At 49.7% G+C, this 23478-nt stretch overlaps 1 protein-coding gene and 1 non-coding gene across 7 annotated transcripts in view; one reads left to right on the forward strand and one right to left on the reverse strand.

The window, feature by feature from the left end:
- The first annotated feature begins 1134 nt into the window (after window positions 1–1134).
- The window catches only part of TBL1X (transducin beta like 1 X-linked), a 227179-nt gene continuing 204835 nt past the window's right edge, over window positions 1135–23478 (forward strand). For 2 of the 6 annotated variants that reach the window (XM_068534101.1, XM_068534104.1), the window contains exon 1: window positions 2239–2447. The gene's annotated coding sequence lies outside the window, so the exon portion shown is untranslated. Of the gene's footprint in view, window positions 1335–2234; window positions 2448–23478 lie in introns of those variants that run through there. The other 4 variants (XM_068534103.1, XM_068534106.1, XM_068534108.1 and 1 more) reach the window with 4 other exon arrangements.
- LOC137757494 (U6 spliceosomal RNA) lies at window positions 21657–21760 on the reverse strand. Its single transcript, XR_011072346.1, has one exon. It is a non-coding gene; the product is annotated as a U6 spliceosomal RNA (small nuclear RNA).

Consider the following 23478-nt stretch of genomic DNA (forward strand, 5'->3'; position numbering starts at 1 on the left):
GAAGATCGTTGGGATTATTGGGACACGATCAAACAGGCAAGATGGATTCCAAGCTCCCTCGCATTGTTAGCTACGGAAGACCAGCTGTAAAAAAAGTGGTCACACCGGGTCCTAGTTTGGAAGCGAGGATTTCCACCACTTTCTCATACTTTAAATGATTGGCGTCTGCCAAGTAATCAAAACATACCAAGGAACCTTTTCATCGTGTTCAGTTCGGAATTTCCAAGCGGCTAACGACAAGCACGGCTGGCAAGCCAGAGGGCCAGTTTGGCTGCGCGGCTACTCGAGAGTGTGCGGTAGCCGGGGGCCGTGTCCCAGTAAAGCCGAGAGCTGTAATGATGTCAACTTGTTATTTACTTTCCAAATCTGAATGACTGAGCAAGGCGAAAGGAGAATCAATCAACCACAATGTGACCCTACAGGCGGAAAAAACGCAGCGCTCCCATCAGCAGGCGGTGGGGGAAGGGAAGCACGTGTAACCCGGGCAGGGTTGCATCAGGAGCTCGCTCGGGTTTTCTGTTGCCCCCCTGGTTTTTCGATTGCCTGTTAATACCTCAGCATCAGTCCTCACAAGCCCAGGGAGCCCGGGAGCAACGACGGGCAAGCTCAAGGGAAGGTCCCACCACGTCCTTTTGGGGGGCCTTGAATGGCAACTGATACAAAATAAGGCAAAATCTATTCTGCTGATTCACAATTATGGAGACTGTGTAAGTGTATCTTTTATTGATGTGCTCTAATAATAATGTGCAGCAACCGCCGTTTTACATCACTGACGTTTCACAGCAATATTTGGCAGCATAATTTTTAGTCTGCCTTTTTGATGGAGGACCAGCCCCTTAAACACTCACTTCGGGCCCCCTCTCCGCACAACCAGTACAGCAAATGGCCCGGTGTCCCAGCAAGGAGCAAGTGAGGTTCCAGTGTAAAACGCTGAGTGTGTACTGGGCTCTTGGGGCGAAGCTCCTTATACGCCAAAGGGAGGGGCAAACTTATTCTAAAATATTCGGCAAAGCAGACACCCAAGGTGCCGGCGGGTGGGTGCAGATGTTTGTTTAAGTGAACTCAGGCCTCGAGTGGGGGGCAGTTGTCGCCAAGCAGGAGGGGAGGCAGGAGCGCCGGGGCCTCGGGTTCACCAGAGCTGGGCCGAGCGAGCTGCGGCAACCTTAGCACTTGGCCGGGGCCCGAGGCCCGACGCCTCCGGGCGGGGGCGGGGGTGAGAAGGCCCGAGGGCCCGGCTTCTTCCCCCTGCCCCCGCCGGGAGCCTCCACCCCGCTGGGCCCGAGTTTCTTTCTCCCCACGCACTGCCGGCTCTTCGCTGGAGGCATTTTGCAAAGGTCGAGGCTCCCCCCTGGGCCCCCACTTTTCCGGGGAGGGGAGGAGACCATTGGGGTGCCCTCCCGGCCGCCGATTTTGAGGGAGCGGCGTCCTCAGGCAGGTTGCAGGGGTTCTGCTAGGGCAGCTGGGCGGCTGCTTCTTGGAGGTGGGGGAGGGTAACAGAGCGGTGGCCCGGTTCCCCCCTCCCCTGGAAACCGCGGTGCTGGTGACCGGGCTCCTGTCCCCTCCTGGCCGGGTCCGGGCCTGGGACGGGGTGGGCACAGGCCTGCGTCTCCTTCCGCCCGCATGGAGGCCACGAGGAAGGGACGGGGTTCGGATACACTAGGGAGACCCGGGTTCCCTTCAGCCACCCCGGGCGCGGCGGGGAGAGCAGAGTCAGGGGTGAGGGACGGGGGAGGGTTGCAGGTTCCCCCGCCGTGGGGACGGGGCGGCTCGGGACGCGAGTCTTCCCTGGAGCCCTGGGGGAGGGGCTGTGTTGGGGGCGGACTCTCCCCCTCTTGGCTGTGGGGGAGGGCAGGCCTGGTGGCCTCACCCTCCGTGGGGGAGGGACCGGCTTGGGACGCGCCCCTCCCCCCCGGGCGTGTGGGGGGGGTGTCGGGGGGGGGACCCGGGCTCCCGTTCCCCGGCGGTGGGGGAGGGTGCGGGCTGGGGCCGTGGGGGGAGGGGCCGGCCCGGCGGCTGAGGCGGCCTCCCTGGCAGTCCTCCCGGCCGGGGTCGGCGCGCTGGCGGCCGCTCCCCCCGGAGGTCACTGCCCGTGCCGGTCCCTCCTGCCGTCCCGCCCTCTGCCGCCGCCACCGCTCCCGCCCCAGCCCCCCCCACCCCCCCGCACTCTCTGCGCTCGGGAGCGAGGTGCCGCCAGCGCCCCCGCCCCGCCGCCGCCGCCGCCGCCGCCGCCGCAGCGCCCTCGGCCGCCATTCGGCATCCGAAACTTTCCAGCGCCCGCGCCTCTCGGGGACTCGGCTGCGGCGGGGCGGGGGCGGCCCGGGGGCGGCGCGCGGCTGCTCCGGGTGCCGGGCCCTCCTCGGCCGCGGCACGGCCCGGGCTCGGCGACGGCCGGCCGGAGGGAGGTTCGGGGCGGCGGCGCCGCCGCAAGTTGCGCTGCTCGCGGCGAGGTGAGTGCGCGGGGCTCGGCCGGCCGGCCGGCCGGGCGCGGGGTGGGGCGGGGGGGGGGGCGCCAACTTGTCCCGCGTGGGGGCCGGCGGTTCCCTCCCTCCGGGGTCAGGCCGGCGGCCTGGGGCGCCCGCACGCTCCGTCCGCCTCCGGGGCTTTGGAGGGGCAGGTCCCCAAGTGTCTCTCGGGCTTGGGCTGGGGTGCGGCGCGCTCCCTGCAGGCTGCACAATACCCCGTTTTGGTTGTTCCCCAAAGTGCCGGCGCGTTGGGGGCGGGCGGAGGCTGGGGGGCTCCTTTGTTTCGGGGAGGGGGAGGTGGTCGGCAAGTTTGGGGAAGCGCTCGATTTGTCCCCCGGTGCCCCTTTGTCTGCCCAACCCGGGGTTGGCTGGACGGACCTGCGCCGCCGCGGGATCCCCCGTGGGGGGAGGGGAGCTCCATTCATCCCCGGGCGCGGGCCGGCCAGCCCCGGGCCGGCTGGAAGCGCGGCGGCGCGGGCCCTGGGCGGCTCAGTTCATGAGCCGCAGAAACTGTCAAGGAAGTCGGGAGCTCCCCAGCCCGGGCGAGGAGTGCGGGCTGGGGGCGACTTCGGCGGAAGGGGGGCGTCCCTGGTCGGGCCGGGTCTGCGGAGCGCGGCCTGGGGAGGTTGCAGACCTGTTGCTCCCGGGCTGGGGGGAGGGGTGCCCCCAGATTCGCGTCCTGGGCGCTGCTCCCCAGGGGGACCTTGCCCACGGGGGCCGGTGTTCGGAACGGGGTGGGGCGCGCCTTCGGGGGTCGCCGGAGGTCGCCGGGTCCTTGACAGTTGGGGGCTGCCAGAGGCCCGCGGGCGCTGGGTTAGGGCCTGCCCTTCACGTGCGCTGTCCGTGCGCGGTGAGGCCCGCGCCGGGGCTCGTTCTTAGCACGGCCTCGCATTCTCCAAGCACCTCGCTTTGGAAATTCCACAAAGTTAGAGTCGGAGGTGGGGTTTTTTTTTTTTTATTCTTCTTTCTTTTCTGTCGCTGATGTTGTAGAGCAGAACCCCGAAAGAAACAGAAACCCATGCCCTATTCCTTGTGCCACGGTTTCTGCTTTGCTTTGTCACATGTGGTTTGACCTGACTGCTGGATGTTTTTCTCTCCAGGCGCGCCGCCTGGGTCCCTGGGTTAACCTGAAAGGGGAGGGGCGGGACTCCAGCCTGGGAGGGGGAGGGGAGCGCCACTCTTCCGTCCTGAACGGTGGCCTCGGTGTAGGAAATTGCCCAGGACGATTTTATGAAAAGTTTACAACTAGTCATTCCTAGGAAAGACGCGATGGGTGGGAGGGGGGCGCGAATGTTGAGTATGGAACAGTTGAGACGTGAAGATGACTCTTTTATGTTTAGGGATGTTAATATCTCAAACGTACGGCAGATTTTCGTGGAAAACCCCCCAGCTGGATGATGAATCCAGGGATGAAAGGTGAAGTGCATCACTTGACCCACTTATTAAGATAGCCCCTTAAGGATATTCTAGACCTGAAGGGAACACACACCTGTGGGATGAAAATGGAGACTTCAGGTGTTGATTTGGTGTTGTGCACAGCAGGGTGTGTGTCATTGGATCTTCTGAGGTTGGCTCTTCTTGTGCTTCTGTCCAGGGCTTAAGTCACTCCAGGAATTGTCAACACCCCTCATTTAAATTTCACACCTTGACCCTTAAATCTCCCAAAGCTCACCCCTCCTGAAAGTTTGGGTGTTTAAATGAAGTGTGTGGTATCCTAGTTGGTCTCGAATCTCACCTTTAACCATGGGAGTCTCAGTTTTCTCATCTGTGTGATGGCATCATGAGTCTACCTGGGTGAGCTGTTAGGAGGGTTTCAGCGCTAGCCAGCAGAAAGGGGAATAGAGCCCGAGTCCAGCTCCATCAGGACACCTAACGCTTTGCTAGAAAAGCAGCCTTTGTCCCCGTTTGGCCTGAACTAGTGAAAGGGCCCACCCTGTTGTTCTGCTCTACCGTTGACCTTCAAGTCCTGTAACTTTTCTGAGTGTCGTTTTCTGTATGTGTAAAAATAAAAACGGGAACTGAAATCGTGGTGCTCATTGGGTAGTGCAAGGACAGAAAAAGGGAATGTATGTGTAATTTTTTTGAAAACTACAACGCTGCCTGTAAGTTTTAGTTGTTATGGTATTGTGCAGGTAGAGTAATTTTCCTAATGTTACTCTAATGCCATGCAGTGAGGATTTTACAGGCACTTAATGCCCTGTGTGCAGCAATTATTTTCATTCTACTTCAGAGGACACTGACTTGTTAATATATGGTGGAGGGAGGATTGTTTGATTCCGAAAGCCCAGCTCTTAAGCTTGGTGTTATTTTGCCTTCCTGTGTATACATAGTGTGAATCTTCCCACTTGGAGACAAGCTCGTTAAATTACACACACACACACACACATACACACACAATTTCTCTCTTTCTCTCTCTCTCTCTTTCTCTCCCTCTCCCACACAGAAGAACCTACATTGAAATCTGTTTGTACACCTAGATGAATCTCAGCAGAAATCATGAAATGTCCACCACAGTGGAAAGATTGTTTTCATCTGTAGCTTAATTATCTGGTGTGACAGCCACTAGCCAACATGTGCATATTTAGATTCAAATTAACTAAAATTCAGTAACAATTCTGTTGTTACTAAAATAAACAATTCTGTTCTTTCAGTGCTCTACCCATAATTCACATACCCAATAGATGTGTGTAACTAGTGGCCGCCATATTGGGACAGCGCAGAACTTGCAGAACGTTCTATTGGAAGGCGATTCTCTATAGTTACTGCAAGTAAGGATTAATAAAGAAGGCAGTAAAGAGAGTTAGTTTACTTTTTGTGGGAGGAGGGGAGAGGCTGTAAGAGTTTGAAATAATTTACTGGTAGACTTTAAAAAAAAAAAAAGGCAGGCCCATTTCAGCTAGCAGGTGACCTAGGAAAGTGATTTCAGTGAGGTTGACAGCTGTGGTTTTTTAGATTGAGGTGGTTTGGATCACTTTTGAATTAGAAAACCAGAACTCCAAGCTGGAGTCTCTCACTGAGTATTTAACCTTGGACACGGCATTTAGTGTCTTTGTGCCTCAGTTTCCCCATCTGAAAAATGGCATAGCCAGTCCCCATGTTGCCTGCCTTTGAGTGTGTCGTGGCGAACATCTCTTGGGATGGTGGGGAGCCCAAGGTGTCACCGTCAGTGAAGCCCCTCGTAGGTGATTTAGAGGCCTTAGGTGATTTAGAGGCCTTATCTGATATGTTTAAAGCGGTGTTCGCCATGGGCTACCTACCCCTCCCCCCAAGTTTATGTCTTAAGTTTTAAGGTTTAATTTCTTGAGGGTAAAATCTTCTCTTATTAAAAGACTGATCAGGAATCCTTCCAACAAAGTGAGGCTTAACAATAGTCAAAGTATTTTTTAAAAGCGGCTGAGTGCTGGCCGTTTCCTGTATACTGGTGCCTGAGTCAGGATGTTATTTTTATTACTTAGTTGGTGTGTTCTTTGCATAGTCTTTTGTATTTTTTTATAGCAACGTATTAGAAATTTTATTTGTGGTTGGGGGGAAAAACCCAGTTTTGTATCTGTGAGAGAGGTGACTTCCCAGATCCCCCTCTGCCATTTGTCCTCACTCTTGCTTTCTCTCGGGACTGCTGTGACCTGTCAAGCTTTTGAGACACCTGGGATATCCATGATTCTCTTCCAGAGGCGGGCAATGGGTTCCTGCAGAGGGAAGTCAGGCCCACAAGAGCCATCTCATGTAGGTCCTGAGTGTCAGGAATTCAGACCCTTCATCAGTTACCTATTGGGAGGGAGGACCCCACACCCCAACCCTGAGGCTGCCCCCTCTTTGAGCTTTCCGCCAGGTGTCTGGGTCTTGGGCTCTGCACACGTGGTTATTGCCAGGCCTGACCCGGGCCAGAGGACAAGCACGATCACTCTGCCCTGTGAGGCGAGACTGTCCCAGGTGTGGTGTCCCCGGATACCTTGCATTTGCCTCCTTTTTCTCCCTTAAAAAAGAAGAGTACGTGACTTCCAATAAGTTGTTAATCTTTCACCACCCAAGACGTTTAAAAAATAGTTTCGGGGCTTCCCTGGTGGCGCAGTGGTTGAGAATCTGCCTGCCAATGCAGGGGACACGGGTTCGAGCCCAGGTCTGGGAAGATCCCACATGCCACGGAGCGACTAGGCCCGTGAGCCACAACTACTGAGCCTGCGTGTCTGGAGCCTGTGCTCCGCAACAAGAGAGGCCGCGACAGTGAGAGGCCCGTGCACCGCGATGAAGAGTGGCCCCCGCTTGCCGCAACTAGAGGAAGCCCTCGCACAGAAACGAAGACACAACACATAAATAAATAAATAAATAAATAAATAAAATTAAAAAAAAATAGTTTCAATCAGGAAGCAAGACTAAAGTCATTTTGTAAACTTTTTTTTTAAGTTGGAAAGATAAACTTTTTTTTTTTTTTTCCATACCTATTTTTAGCGTGAAGGAAGTAACTGGCCTCAGTGAGTGGAGACTGGATGTGAGTTTCTCCCTCGGGTCTTGCCCTCCTTGGCCCTCCCTCCTGTCCATCCTTTCCATGGGGCTCGACCAACTGGATGGCCCCGGCCACGTGAGCAGAGCGAGACCCAGCAACCAAAATAAACGCTGGATGTGGGAAGGGACAAACAGTCAACATGTTTGTAGAGGGAAAGAGAGCCTGCTCTGAGAAAATGAGTTTAAAACCTCAGGGGAAAAACGCAGTCATTAAGGAATGTGCTCCCCGGGAACTTGACCATGGAGGTGGCCTCCTCCTGCAAAGCACTTCTGTGCATTATCGCCGTCATCAAATATTTATTGAGAATCCACTGCCTGATTGAAGATTGCAGATGTGAACTGGAAGCCATTGAGAAGTTAAATTGGAGCAAGTTTAAACTTGGAAACAGAGGAGAGAGTATTTTCTCCTGATGGAGGAAGTTGGGTACCGTTTCCATGGCTTTGGTTTGTTCTTGGTAGTTGGGAAGGAAGAGGTGGAGATGGAGCGTGTGACTCGCAGGTTCGAGAGAAAGGGACGTCGTAGGGACGAAGGTAGCGGAGATGGTGGCTTACTGGAACCGTGTTTTCAGCGTTGAGCTGTAGAAGCTTGTGGTCAGCCCGTGGTTCTCAGGGCAGTTTTGTCCCCTACCGTCAAGCAGCTTTTGGCAATATCTGGAGACGTGTGGTTGTCACAAGTTGGGGGAGGGGGACGGTGATGCTCCTGGCGTCCGGGGGGGGGGCGGGGGGGGTCCGTGGATGCTGCGTAACATCCCACAGTGCACGGGACGGACCCACCCCAGAGAGCGACCCGGCGCTTAATGCCCGTGATGCCAGGGTGGAGACACCAGCCCTGAGTTCTGCTGTCAGCCGTGCAGTCCTGTCTTGAGCAAGGTCCACGGGCAGCTGGATGTCAAGATAGGTATCCGGCGCTGTGGTTCTCACGGCTCCCGTAGGCCGTTTTGGGATACATTAGGAAGTAAACGAGAAGGGAAAGGAGGAGGTGGGAAGCGGATGGCGGGAGCGGCGCAAGGCCAGGAGGTGTTGGGGGCGGGGGGGGGGGGGGGGCGGCTGCGAGTCGCCTGAGCTCTGTCTCAACTCGAGTATTTTAGAGCCCCGATGCCAGCGCGCCTGCACGGCTCCTTCCTGCTGGTTTTGCGGATGTCATTGCAGATTTACCGGGTCTCACTTTTGGTCGGCTTCTTGGGACTTGGGTATTTATCAGGGGAACACCCGGTACCTGTCTGCTGTTTTCGGACCCTCTCTGTGCCCAGCGAGATGTCGGTTAACCGGGACTTGGGGTAACCTCCACCGCCGTGCTTGGGAGGGCGGGCGGACACATCAGTGTGGGAGGCGTTTGCCGCCTGCAGGACTCTGGATGCTGTTTCAGGCCTTGTCCTCTCCTGTGAGTAGTTGATTCGTGAACGGCTGGGGGCAGCTGGGTGCGGACCTGCAGTGGGGCCCCCTCCCACGAATGGGCACTGCTGGCACCTGGAGTCTGGTCCTCCTGAGCCAGCCCGTGGCCCCGTGGCCTGTGACCCTCCCCCCCACCCCAAGAGGAGCGCCAAGCCCAGCCTGGTTGGGGGCCCTGTGGGCTCCTGGTGGTCATGGGGTCGGGGACGCTTGGTTTGCAGCCAGCTCACCATGCATTGACCGCCTCTGGGCACATGTTACCTTCTCTGGCCTTAGTTTTCTTCTTGAGAGAGAAAGAAAATAAAGTCTGTTTCTCAGGCTTGTATTAACAGAAGGAGGATTATTATCACGCTTGGAGCCCAGTGTCCTTAGGTTTTCCTCTACTCTGAAGTTCGGAATTGGTGTGGAAATATCCAATAATGACAATAATAATATATCTTTTTTAGTTAACGGTGGTCTCCATCAATTGCTTGCTTGCTTGCTTTTCTTAAGTTAAATTTCAGGGCTGGCATACGCACACAAACACACACACATGCTGTATACAGACACATATGTATTCTCTGTATATTTCCTAAATTTACTATGTGATGAATTATGAATTTCAGCATGCTTAAATTTCTGTAACCACCACCATCATCAGGATACCAAACAACTAAATTCCGTCACCCCAAAGGTGTCCGTGGTGCTTTCCCTCCATACTCCCCGCTCCCTCAGCCCCTAACCCGGGGCACCTGCCGATCAGCTCTGCTCTCCTGGTCTTGGTAATCACATTTTAACTCAGGATGAAATGCCTAATAGTGAATCTCTCCACTCTTCGAGCACCTTCCTTGACTCATGAATTTTATACTGTAGCACACTTGGGCCCATGTGTTTTTCTCAGAATGATTTTGCACTGTGGATATTATCAGAAGCAAGGAAAAGCCAAAACTTAGAGCTTCTTAATACTTGTAAGAAATCATAGTGAAAAAATACCAGGTATCTTGTTGGAGCTGCCTATAGGATTTGCACATTTCCTATGCCAGTTGATCCTTGCTGCCAAAATCAGTTGAGATGGGACATTTTTGGATGCACTTTCAGAGACTGTTTCTGGAGCAGTACTATGTAAAATGTATCAGTAGGTTAGACTCATGTCTTTAGTTTCAAAAACAGGACACACATTAAGAGGCGTGGTTTTCCCAGTGGGTTGATAACGTGACCAAAAAGTACACTAAAAATATCCAGTTGTGTTTGCATTAGTTTGTTGTAGAAATAAATTCCTACGTCTGTGTTTCTATGTGGTTGTTAACCTGAATTTTACCTTGGGTCGTAATTTCACTATTTGTGATCAAATAAGGAATATCATGTTTTCTAGAGAATCCTTTGCCTGGCATTTTGGTCACTTGTGTCCTGCCTTGGGTTGCCTGCCTGCTTGTGTGAAGTTGTTGAACCTGTGTGTGTCCTCACGTGTAGAGTGAAAGGCTTGATGAGCTGATCTTGAGGCCTCTCCTACCCCGTGTTTGCGGATTGTAATGTGGAAAAGGCACACGTTAAATGTTGCGTAGGCTCTTTTTTTTTTTTTTTTTGGTAACACTTTTGTAGGTTAAGGATTATGGTGGTTTTATATTAACTAGCAATTTGGGTAAACTATGTTCCATGCTTTAACTATCATTTTACCCATGATTGAAATAAACAATATTCAACTTAACATTGCTAAGTTAGTTGCATGTTTTACCGTAAAAAAAGACCCCAGCAATTCAGAAGACACTTTGGGCTGTGGGGTGCCTCTGAATAACTCTTACGAGTGTTGTAGTTTCCCAGTTTCAGGAGACCCTGTAAAATAAGCACAAACAATGCTCACGGCAAAATTCATAGTGTTTATTCTTGAAGAGAGTGTCTCTGCCTTGAATTCCTGTCATTTTTTCCTATCGTGGTGGATGGAGCTGGAATACTGAAAAGAAAACATGAGAGTTTTCTTTGCTTACTTCCCTTGAGCCTGGAACCCAGAATATGACCCCAGATAGCCAGCCCGGAGTACTTTCCTTTCTGGAACACTTACCACCAACCCCCAGGGAGAATACAGAGGCAGGAGGAGGTGAGGACTCTCCCCGCCCCCCCCCACCCCCCCACCCCCCCACCCCCCCACCGGCGTGATGATCACCTTCTCTCTCTCCAAGATGTTGAAGACTTTCCTCATGTCTACTGCAACCTGGACACCCAACCTCATCCATGTTGGAGCAAGGCTAGAGGGACACTGTCCGCTTCTTGGGAGAGCTTGGCTCATACTATTATAGACTTGCCCGTTGTCATTGGGCTTTAGAGTCTGTGTGAACATCCGGTATCGAATTTGCAAACACTTCTGCTTGTTTAAACTTTCCAATAGATGGAAATTTGGGCAAAAGAAGCTTACTGTATGTGATGCCATTTTATTTCTTAAATCAGTAATAACAAATACTTTAATATGGTAAGACCACGTAAGTCATGATTGGGAACTGGAGAAAATTCTGTGTAACTGAGCAGTGCTTTTTGTTTCTAGTGCGTTGGGGTGATTTTTAGCCTTAGCTGGGTCAGCTCTACCCGTCGAGGTACCCTTCTTATCTTGACATCCGTTTGAAGATGAGAAATGAGAAAGTGCAGTTGGAGGGATGTTACCCCGTTCATATGATGCAGACATCTGTAGCACCGGTATGCAAACATAATTCTCAGCACCTATAAAGTTCCAGGTGGTTGCCGAGTTTTAGGCTGTATTTAGAAAAGCAACTGAGCAGAGAACTGATGTCTCTACCATTTGATTCATTTGGGAGACAGAATGAACTTGGGTCCTTGCCTTAGGTTCTTTTCCCAGCAGAATCTTATCAGGCATTCTAATCCCTTGAAACTTGAATGCCAACTCTGTGTTGGTAAAGACTCAAGTATTCACAGTTATCAACGTAAAAACAAGGGTTGCCAGTCCCTGACAGTCACAGGTCAGTCTTGGGAGACACGCTTTGGTTTAACTCCTAATTTGATTATGAAAAAATATCACATTAGGTTTGTATTTCTAAGATGCACGATGATTCTGTGCCAGTTTCAACAATTTCCAGAGATCTGTAGCGTAATTCTTCAAAAAGCCTTGCCAGGAGAAACAGCGTTGGAGGGGCACCCAGCTCAGAAGTTGGTGAAAATAAGAAGTAATGATCTCATGTGTCCAGTGCATGACAGAAATTGTTGTAGACCAGATGAGAACAAGGGGAGAGGCCTGTGGAAATTAGACTTGCCTGCTAAATTTCATGGGCCTCCTAGTACATTTCCTTGAAACCAATAGTCTCCATGTTTAGTTGGGGCAGAGGGTGACAGAAATGCCTTGTCTCAGGTTTTAATTCACAAAGTGGGCTCCCAAGTGGACTGCATAGCCTCTGGCAGTGACAATGCGATTTACTGGAGTGCAGGAAGAAACTTAAGTTCTCTGTTTATGTATTTTTATTTAATAGTTACAAAATGTCTATTTGTGGTCTATGAAAAATGCATATAATGTTTGTTGTGTGTTATCTCTAGTTAATACGTTACATGAGTTGGAGTTAATGCTTAAAAGGTTTTCACTGAGAGGGATATGCAATGAAAAAGCATCTAGAGATCACTGATGGGGTCCCCAGAGGTGATGAGGGGCTGATATTGAAGTCCCTGAATAAAGTGGGACACAGATGTATTCCCCTGCCACGATATGTGTGTGTGTGTGTGTGTGTGTGTATACACATACATGTGTTGTGACTGAGATCTGCCAGCTTAAAGATTGGACATCCCTCCAGAGGCACAGCTATTAATGATGTGATTTGGGGAAGAAAGAACAACGTTGACAGGGTACTGTGCACGTTTTGGATCTACAGGATTGTGCGTGTTTTTAAAGCTGAAAAAATATTTGTGTTTCAGAACCAGATGACAATATCCCAGTTGCAGGTGCACGAGGAAACTTTGGAACAATGCTGTGCTTTTTAAGCATTTCATGACACCGCAGTGTTTTCATAATCACTTAATTCTGTTTATAAATCAGCTGCTTTCATTGACGGATGCCCTCAGGGCTCCCAAGAACCAGGCTTTTTGTCAATTACGTGATTCAAACTTTAAAAGATGTGAGATAGCGCTGGAACTGGGTTGTGATAAAAGTCTCTGGGTGCCTTCAGTCTGGCTGTTTATTTGTTGTTTTTTTCCAGAAACATATTTCATCCATCATGGTTGTTATTAAATCTTTTATTTTTTTTATTTTTTGCATTTCACATTAGAGGCTTTTTAAAAGAGAAAACTGTCATTTTGGTTGATGCTGTATTACTGGTGTTAACAGAGAGTAAATAAATACAAAAGTTAAATTCACAACCCAGACCACATTGTGGGCTGTGGAGGTGAGACATAGGACTGACTCACCTCCAAACTTCAGGTCTTTGGCTGAGGTCGTTTGCTGAGAATGGCTGAAGCTTTGGTTTTCATGACACTAAATGTCGACCGCAAGTAGTTCCAGGTTTCCACAGCAGCGTTTTTGTTTGTTTAATTTGAAATGATTGATATGTTAGCTTCGGTTTTGGTGTTTGTGCCTATTTCTCCCTTTGTGGATACTGAGTTTGCAGCGTAGCTTTGTTTGTAAAGGGAAGCAGAGACCTGCACTGTGCATGCAGACGCCTGCAGCTAGCGATGGTCTTGTTCTCCATACCGTCGGGGCACCAGGACCACACCTCATTTCACTCTCCTCAGGATCCACGTGGACATTCATTTGTCCTTTGGTAAACTGATATATTTATCTCCTCCTTAAAAAAAAAAAGATTGCTTTTCTTTACAGTAATATTCAGAAGGCACCTACTGTGAAGAGAGGAGAAGCAGGAAGTAGAATTTTTTTTTTTTTTTTGTCTGCACCACGTGGCCTGCGGGATCATAGTTCCCCCACCAGGGATCGAACCCAGGCCCTCCAGGCCCTCGGCAGTGAAAGCACGGAGTTCCAACCACTGAACAGCCAGGGAATTCCCAGGAAGTAGAATTTTTGACATCTACATTGTGCACCTTTGTCTCTGCTCTCCAGAGATTAGGACATTTAAGCTCCTGTAACAAATTTAGTTTTAATGAAAGTCTTGGGGAATGTCCTTTATCTGCCCGGTGCCTGCCCATCTAAGAGGAGGGAGAAATTACACAAAGTATTTTGCTTTTAGCCGGTTTCCTTGAGCCTTGTCCAAGTCCCGACTTCTTATTGCCAGCAGGTCAGCTAGACACTGGTCAATCGCTTCAGCTCTGGACAGGAATCTTTTTCTGTCTTTGTTGTTGATAATTTTCTAATAATTATTCATTTGATTATTTGCCAGCCAAATTACCCTAAATAATATTCAGAGATGTACCCGAGAATAGCCCCATCCTGAGACTGTTCGCAGAAGTGGGCACAAAATTTGATTTTATTTTCTAAATGCATACCTCAGGTACTCATGAAGTGCAGAGATCTGTGTATACTCTCTGGGAATTAGAGGCACAGGTGTACAGAGCAGGAACGTAGGGGAATAGTAGCACCAAATGGTTGAGTCAGCGGGACGTGAACTCTCCAAGTATGCTAACCTTTGAGGGAAGATCTAAAAACAAATGAGTTTGTGGCGTTGTGAGTTACCATTCACGTAATTTCTGTCAAGGAAGGCAGTTACTTCTTCTTGGGAAGCTTGGGTTATTAAAATTAGCTATCTTCATTTTCCCACAAAAATAAAAATCAATTGTAGTTCAGATAATTGTATGTGGGGCTTTACAACTGGAAATTTGAAGTTAGCAAAACTATACACCCCTGGTTAATTACATGAGTATACTCAAACTAAATATAGGATAAGATTAGCTCATGGAAATAGTTCCTTTTTCTCTCAGTAGGTACAGCTCCTGTTCGCCCAATAGTTAATAGTTTTTAATTCCATTATGTAATTTTTTGATCATCCTGTGTTTCCAGAAAAGTTAACTGAATAAAACCAGAGACTGTGTGTTTTCACTATTTTCCAATTCATATTTAAACATGAAATGGTGCACAGAATAAGCTGTCCTTTGTGAATTTTTATTTTCTCAGCTCCTGGCACAATAGAGGGGTAAGCTGGGGTCCCATTTTTCTGCGTGGCTTTTGCTTTAAGGGAAGTTTGGGTTTGGTTCATACTTTGCTATCTAAGAGTATGTTCAACCTTCTTGAATTACCTGTCGTGTTTGCTTTTCCATTGAATGTTCTATATTTGGACAAGAAATGTATTTTTCTGTATGGGTTTCTGATGGCCCAGATGTTCATCAGAGTAGAATTTCTCTCTCTCCACACTGCTGCCATTGGGCAGTTTGGTTGTTCTATAGTTCTTAGTATTGAGTTGGACACACTGTAGATTCAGGTTGGGCTGTCGTTCCTTTTGCAAGCTATGTGATACTTTGTTTTATTTGGGTTTGCCATAGATGTTTGCTTTGCCTTGGGATGGCTGTAGATGCCCACTTGCGGTGATTAATTTCACGAAGATCTCTAAATCCCATTTAAGGTCTAGTTGATTTTCAGGAACAGTGTTACTGAGGTATAAATTACATACCATAAAAAGCACCCGTTTCAAGTGTGCAGTTTCAGTGATTTTTAGTCAGTTTACCGAGTGGTGCAGTCATCGGTCATCATCCAGGTTTCAAACATTTTCATTCCCCAATAAGATCACTCACGTCTTCAGGAATGTCAAGTCGTCCATTCCTGCTCCCCCTGCCAGCCCCAGGCAGCCACTAATCTCCTTTCTGTCTCTGTAGATTTCCCTTTGCTCAGAACCCGCTGGTGAGAGGTGATTTAGTGAACCTTCCCCGCCCCCTCTCCAGGAGAGGGATACGTGCGGAGAGTGCAGGACGGGACGAGGAGCCTTGGTTTCCTCCCTGTAAAATCAGGATAGTGATGGGTTGGTTGCAGGCTCTCAAGGTGGAGCCATGCGGGAAGTAAGTAGCTCTGTAAAAAGACAAAAATGTTTACGTTTAGGGACTTCCCTGGTAGTTCATTAGTTAAGACTCTGCGCTTCCACTGCAGGGGGCACAGGTTTGATCCCTGGTCGGTGAACTAAGATCCCGCATGCCCTTGCAGCAGGCACGGCCAAAAAAAAAGAGAGAAACGTTTACTTGTAGTAAGCAAACTGTGAATCTAGAGGAGTTCATCGTATATTTAGGGTCGTGTTAATCGTGAAGAATCGTGCATAAAGGGCTGCATTGGACAGGTGAGGAGTCTGGAAAAGGAACTGCGTTTACAGTGATGGGCTCAGTCCCTGGAGAACCCAGGACACAGCCATAGGGCAGTCAACCCTCCATGCCTCTGCTGCCTCCTTCTTGAAATCCCGTCCTGTTTCTTTCATGACATTGGATGTTAGACTTTGACGGAAGTTCCATCTTGGTCGGGAAATACCTTAGCTCAGTGGTCCTCCACCAAGGGCAGTTTTGCTCCCAAGGGACGCTGGACGATGCCTGGGGGCCTTTCTGGTTGTTACCAATGGGGAAGGGGTGTCACTGGCATCTAGTGGATAGAGGTCAGGGCCGCTGCCCAGCATCCTGTAACGCAGGGGATGAGGCCCCAAGGCCCACAAAGAATTACTCAGCCCAAGAGGTCCTTAGTGCCGAGGTCAAGTACCCTGCCTTAGAAGCTTGAATCTCGTGGTTAAAGACTTAGTAAAGTTGAAGGACTAAATCCCCCATCAGACTTACAAAAGAAGTTCAGAAATCTTTCCGTCCTCATGCATTCCAGGGAAATATGGATCTTTTTCTAAAGCAAAGGACAAGCAAGGTTTTGGGAGCTAACTTTAGAGAGAAAAGAAATTCCTTTAGAAGTATTCATTTACAAATAAACAGCGAAATTACACGAGACGTCTGGGGCCACCCCTTGGCTTTGATCTGGAAATCACACTTCATCCTTATTATCTCTTCCCCAAGAACTGAGAAAGGAGGGCGAAAGATCCTAAGCCTGAGTAAAGACTACACGTGATGAATGTGCTGGAAGGGAGTGCCTGCTGTGAGCCCAGCCTTTCAGTGCTCTGCTTACGGCCCACGGCCCTCCCTCCGGGGTTTTGGTTTCTCTCGGTTTCTATAGGGTTTTCAGTTGCTTCCCGGAGTGCGCAGGGTGTCATAATAGCCAGGCCTCCACCCCTTGTTTTTTTCGTCTGGTCAACCTTTGAGCCTCCTGAGAAGTTCAGGGCCCCCTGCCTGGGCCCCAGCCCGCTTACCTGCGTGCGTCCCCTTCTCTGTCCTGCATCTCCCAGCAGGAGCTGCCCCGCACCCCTGCGGCGCGTGTTTCTACCCTGGGGGCCTCTCCCTGCCTGCACCCCGGCAGCCGGCCTTGCTTTGGGGGCTTCCAAAATGCAAGGCTTTTCCTCTGGACAGATTCTGGTTTTTGTTTCTTTTTCCTGTTCTGAGCTCGTTCCTGTTTCTAAGGTGACACCTAAGAACATGCTGGTTTCCCTGAGTTCCCGCACTGTGGGGTTGTAGCGTCCAGCTCCTCCAGCAGAAAAACCGATATTAACAGTCCGCAGTGCGATGTGGAAGATTCTGTTTCTGGCACGTTCAGCTGTCCACGTACAGCTGTGTAGTCTTGCGTTTTTATCTATACGGGGTCATATTACACTGGTTTTGCTTCATCTGCTTGCTTGCTTGCTTTTTTTTACCACTTTGTTAAGGTGTAATTGAAGTACAGTAAACCAGGTGTATGTAAGGTGTGCACGTTCGTCAGTTTTCTCCTATGTTTGCTGTCTTGATTGTGGTGCTGGCTTCTCGGACACGTGCATATCAAGATAACACGTATTTTCGTGGCTTCCAAATTTCCCTGTGCCTTTCTGTAATCTCTCTCTGCTTCCCTCCGCCTCCGGGCAACCATTGATGGCTTTCTATTACTAGATAGGTTAGTTTGCATATCCTAGAATTTTATATCAGTGAAATCACACAATATGTACTCATTATTTTGCCTGGCTTCTTTCGGTCGGCACGGTGATTTTCGGCTTTATCCATGTTGTGGCCTGTGCCACTAATTCATCCCTTTTTGTAACTGGGTAGGATTCCATCAGGTATGGATGCACCGCCGTTGATCCATTCACCCGTTGTTGGACATCTGCCTTGTTTCCATTTTGGGGGTTATTATGAATAGTGCTGCTCTAAATATTTTTGTGACCTTACCAGTGGTTCTCAAACTTCATTGTGTACCAGCACCCTGTGGAGGGCTTGTGAAAACGCAGGTTGCCAGGCCCCATCCCCAGGATTTCTGAGTCAGTAAATCTGGGTGGGGCCCGAGACGCTGCATGTCCAGCAAGTTCCCCGCTGATGATGGCGCTTCTGGTCTGAGGCCCACGCGTGCCTTAGAGGAGGTCTCTGTAGACTCTGATCTTTAGGTGTTCCAAATATTTCTCTCCTAGACAGTTCCTTGTCTTCTCATGTTGCTTATGGTCTCAGTCACCAAGCTTCGCATTTTTTTTTTAAAGGAATTCCTTTTTATTTCTTTATTTTTGGCTGTGTTGGGTCTTCGTTTCTGTGCAAGGGCTTTCTCTAGTTGCGGCAAGCGGGGGCCGCTCTTCATCGCGGAGCACAGGCTCCAGACGCGCAGGCTCCGTAGTAGTGGCTCACGGGCCTAGTTGCTCCGCGGCATGTGGGATCTTCCCAGACCAGGGCTCGAACCCGTGTCCCCTGCATTAGCAGGCAGATTCTCAACCACTGCGCCACCAGGGAAGCCCCAAGCTTCGCATTTTTGTATGCTTGAATGTGTCAGTCTTTCCTCTTGGCTTCCTTATTATGTCAAGGGGCTAATACCAAGAATAACTCGGGATGTGTGGGTCGGCGTGCTGATGAACGCCAAACGCCAGCCGTGATACCCCCACCGACTTTTGTGGGATCTAACTTGTGCCCTGTCTGCGGTTGCTGGGGTCACCTTCTGAGGAAATGGTCCAAGCCCAGGTGGCGCGGCATTGGACCCAGGCCCTGCGCCAGGGGCTCCGCATGCTGCTGTGTCCACTGGAATCTTGAGGCTGCTCACCCGCCTTTCCTCTCACAGGGGAACAATATCCATCCTTTCTCCATCCCATCCCCTCCCATCTGAAACAGCCAGTCCCAAACCAATAAACGTATTTTACTTTCAGTTTGCTTTTCAGGGGTCTAATCTGAATCGGCTAACTTGGAGCAGCCAGAAGTTACCAGGAGACGTTTGCTGCCGTAGCCAATGTATTTGTTAACAGTTATTTTTTTATTCTGGAGAGAGATAATACTTTCATTGTAGAGAGTTGCTTTAACTTACTGAGAACGGTTACTTTTGCAAAATCATCTTCCTGCATTTCATCATGAACCCCAGTCGTCCCACTTTGCTCCTGAGCCCGTTCCATAAACCACCTCTGGTCACAGTTTGCTACTGACCTCTGCTCAGGCGTTTCAGAATCTTTACTGTGGAGTGGGTTGGTGCGCAGGATTCCGGGCTTGTTAAGTAAACTAACCTCCTTGGGATGGTTAAATTTTTTAAAGTTTGCAGTGACTTGTAATCATTGGCTAATATCCTAGTGGTTGTTTCTTCTTCCTCTTCCTCTCTCTTCTTCTTCTATTTTTTAATATGACAGCTTTATTGAGATATAACTTACATACCATGCAACTCACTCATTCAAAGTGTATAACTCAGTACTTTCCTGGTATTTTTACAGAGTTGTGCAGTCATCACCAGTGTCTAATTCTATAGCATTTTTATCACCCTGAAAGAAACCCCTTACCCATTAAGCCATCACTTCCCAAATCCCCTCTCCACCCAGCCCCTGGCAACCACTGATCTGCTTTCTGTCCCTGTGGATTTGCCTATTCTGGACATTTTCTATAAGTGGAATCACACAATATGTACCCTTTGCTGTCTAGCTTTTTTCCCTTAGCATCAGGTCTTTGAGGTTTGTCCATGTTGTAGTGTGTGTTATTCCAGTTTCTTGGTAAACATTTTGTGGAATCTCTGGGTCATCAAGGAGGGCTTGGGGCCTGGGGTGGGGAATCAGGTGGAAGAATGTTACGGGCTGGGTAAACCCGGGGCACGGGCTGCTCCTTTCAGATTACGTTGAAATGGAAAATGGTTCATAGATGGAGCAATGTTTATAAAACCATTTCCAGTTCAGCTTCCAGTTGGGCGTAAACTGTATCTGCTTTCTCCTTCTCTTTAGTTGTTCCATCTCTTCCCCTAAAGATCAACATAGAAAAACAGTTTTGGTCAATTAAAGCTGTACCTGCTGACCCCTCTTTTGTGCTGCCTTTTTGGATGGGGTTTTATTTTATTTTATTTTTTAAATTTATTTTTGTCTGTGTTGGGTCTGTGTTGCTATGTGCAGGCTTCCTCTAGTTGTGGCGAGCGGGGGCTACTCTTCGTTGCGTTGTGCGGGCTTCTCATTGCGGTGGCTTCTCTTGTTGTGGAGCATGGGCTCTAGGCCCGCGGGCTTCAGTAGTTGCAGCACGCAGGCTCAGTAGTTGTGGCACGCGGCCTCCAGGGCATGTGGGCTTCAGTAGTGGTGGCACGTGGGCTCAGTAGTTGTGGCTCGTGGGCTCTAGAGCGCAGGCTCAGTAGTTGTGGCGCACAGGCTTAGCTGCTCCGCGGCATGTGGGATCTTCCCGGGCCAGGGCTCGAGCCCGTCTCCTCTGCATTGACAGGCGGGTTCTTAACCACTGCGCCACCAGGGAAGTCCCTGGATGGGATTTTAGAGTGTCCTTTCTTGGTGTGAGATATAGGAAGCCTGTAGTTCCCAAGGGGGTGGTGTGAAGTTGCTCTGGGGTCATAGGGTTCCAACCAGCTAGACTTTGGCTGCTTTCTGGGGCCTCCCTGAAGCCACAATGCTGGCTTAGACTGAAACAGAGTCGTAGAGTTGTTTACTTTTCTGAATTTATAAACCTTCTGCCTGTGTAGAGCCATAAATTACCGTTCCAGGGTCAAGTGGGAGAATATGGAGGCTGATTTTTCTCCAGCTATCCACAGGCACGACTTTCCGGGGTGTCTGTGCCTCGAACAAAGAGCTTATTGGTAAGGCTGAAGGTCATGTGTGTTTTCTCCATTGATCTTATAATTGACTGTGTTAGTTTCCTGTCACTCTTGGGACAGATGACCCCAAACTTCCTGACTTGATGAACAACTCCACTTTATTAGCTTATAGTTCCAGGGGTTACAGGTCTGAGATGGGTCTCACTGTGTCAGTGGGGCCGCCTTCTTTTCCAGAGGCTTTCGGGAGAAGCCACTCCTTGCCTCTTCCTGCTTCTAGAGGCCTCCTGCATTCCCTGGCTCATGGCCCCTTCTTCCATCTTCAAAGCCAGCAGTGCGGCATTTCTCTGATCATTCTTCTTTGGTCACATCTCTCTCTGACCACAGCCTGGAGAGATTGCCCACTTTTTAGGGCTCACGTGATTACATTGGGCCCCCACCATATCCAAGATAATCTCCCCGCCTCAGGATCCTTAACTGCATCGCATCTGCAGAGTCCTCTTTGCCGTGCACGGTAACATTGTCACAGGGCCCAGGGATTAGGGCATGGGGCTTTCTGGGGGCCATTATTCTCTGGCTCCATTGACAGTCTTCAAGGAGACTTATTTCCTTTGTATTCTGTCTCTTAATTTGTTCCTCTGAACCCTGCAAGGTTTGTATATTTATTTAATATTTGCTGTTTGTCTCCTGAGTGATTCAGAAGTCATGGAGCTGTTCGGTTGGCATGCCTGCCTTTCACTGAGGTGCAGCCACTGGCTGAGTCTTGATTTAACTCTGAGCACACCCGGTTGTTTTCTTTCGTGGAAGGACCCGGGATTTTTGGTGCCGATCGAACACATTTGTACGTCTAGACCCTCTCTTCTTCCCAAGAACTCCATACTTGGTGGGTGGCCCTGCCACTGTCAGTTTGAGGGTCTGTCGGGGACTCTGACAGAACTATTCCCTGGAGTTAGTGTCTCAGAGTCTGAGTCAGCTGTGGGAAAGACCACCATGATGTGAGAAGAGTGGGGCTTGGCCCCCAGGACTTCAAAGATACCATGTGTGCCTTTATGGGGACTGAATTGGTGGGTTTGTGGCTCCATAAAAGAGTGGAGGAAGACAGGTTGGGGTAGGGACAGAAAAGTCATAATAATATCCACTTGTTAATCAGCATTTTGGTTCAGAGATATTTGGGGAGTGTATTAGTCAGCTTTCTGCTTTGCTGATGATGTGTAACAAACAGCACCCCCGCATACAAAGGCTTACAGAAACAAGCACTTATTTCTTTACAGAATTTTTTAAAATTGAGGTAACGTTGGCTTATATAACATGTAAGTTTTATGTGTACAATACTGTATTTTGACATCTCTGTACACTAGAGCGTGCTCACCACCGAAAGTTTAGTTTCCATCAAAAATATGGAATGCTTCGTGAATTTTTGTGTTACCCTTGTACAGGAGCCATGTTAATCTCTGTATCTTTCCAGTTTTAATATAAGTGCTGCTGAAAAGAGCACCAAGCACTTATTTCTTGTTTACTGGTCAGTGGGTGGTGAGGTGTGGCTCTTCTGGGCTCAGCTGTGTGGGATCAGGGAGGCCTGGTTAGGCTCTGGGCTGGGTTTAGGACTGAGCTCCTAATTTCCTCCTTCTGAGGCTAGTAGGCTCTTGGGGCATGTACTTCTGCCTCTCCTATCTGGCATAAGAAGAAGCCAAGCTACATCACGCAGTCCCGTTTAAAACCTCTGCCTGTCCCCCCCCCCCCCCCCCCCCCAACTAATGCTCGTTGACCAGAGCAAGTGACGTGGCCAGATCCCACATCCATGGGCTGGGGAGGGCTGTTCTAGTTGGGAGGTCATGCAGAGTCACACAGCAGAGGGGGCAAAATGCACGTGTGTTAAGGGGCAAGAGGGAAGAAGTGGGATTGTGATACCTTCTGCCCTGTTGGTGTGTGGGAAGGAAGATGACCCCAGTGGACGAGACTGAGGCACCCAGTTGTATCCAGGAAAGTAGCCCCGTAGGCGGATGTTGGAAGCAGCAGGTGCTTGTGAAATATGTAGCTTCCTTGGTTCCATCTTAGAACAGGGCTTCTCAGCTGGGGAGGTGGTAGTGGGGGGGAGGTGGGGGGGCAGTCATGTCCCCCCGGGGACATTTGGCAACATCTGGAGACCTTCTGTTGTAGTAACTAGGGGAGAGGGTGCTCCTGGCATCTAGTGGGTAGAGGCCAGGAATGCTGCTCAGCATCTAAGAGTGCACAGGACCGCCCCCCACAAGGAATTACCTGGCCTGGGTCCACATGTGCCCAGGCTGAAGAGCCCTGCACAGATGCAGTTTCCAGGTGACTGCGTGCACTTTGAAGTTTGAGTACCACGTCTCGCAGGACTGTCTCCACTGGGAAGGGCAGTTGGCAGTCCTTTCCATGTAAAGACATAAAGCCCTCCCGAGGAAAAAGGAGTTGTTTAACCTCTCACAGATGGCTGTGTGGAAGCAAGTTACAACCCAAGGGTCTTGGCTAGGTCTCTATGATTTCTGTGACTTATTCTCATTGGCTTTGTCTTAATTCTTTAAGTTTTATTAATTTTTTTTTTTGTTACTGCACAGCCTAATAAATGGGCCATTTATTTGGTGTTGAAAAATCTGCTTTTTATGAGGAGATTTCCATTATGAGCTTAATACTCTTTTTTTCCAGGTGGCCTTTTGCCCACTGTTTCTCTTACGCATGTATTTTCTTCTTCTGTACCAGCAAGACTGCATGCAAGTACTTGGTAGCAGAGATCATGCCTTAGGTTTCCTTTCTGCTCTGCACCGTAGCGAGCACGTGGTAATTATGGGTCAGTTGCTCATGGTGTCCTTTGCAGTGCACGTTGTGCTGCGTGGTTAAGGGTCGTTGGTCACGTTTCCATGGACCAGCCTTTTATATCTTGCTGTAAATTCTGTTTCCAGTCTTTAGGGGCTGATGGTTAGCGTGTTGACACTCAGTTGCTATGTGGCTAAAAGGAAGTTTTGACCTCATTAGAGGAAGGAGCCGTGTCATTGAGAGGCTGACAGCCACCTTCCTCCTCCCACACAAGTGTTGTTTTATTTTGGTGATTGAAATGTTGAGGGTATGAAAAAAAAAATCAGGGTGTTTGACTCGCTGGCAGGACAAGCAGAGGACAGTGCTGTGAGTGAGTGAGCGAAAGCCTGTCTGTTCCCACCCGCGTCGTGCACAGCAGGCAAATCGAGTTTTTCTCCTCAA

The sequence above is a fragment of the Eschrichtius robustus genome, chromosome X, assembly GCF_028021215.1.
Source record: "Eschrichtius robustus isolate mEscRob2 chromosome X, mEscRob2.pri, whole genome shotgun sequence".
NCBI classification, from domain to species: Eukaryota; Metazoa; Chordata; class Mammalia; order Artiodactyla; family Eschrichtiidae; genus Eschrichtius; species Eschrichtius robustus.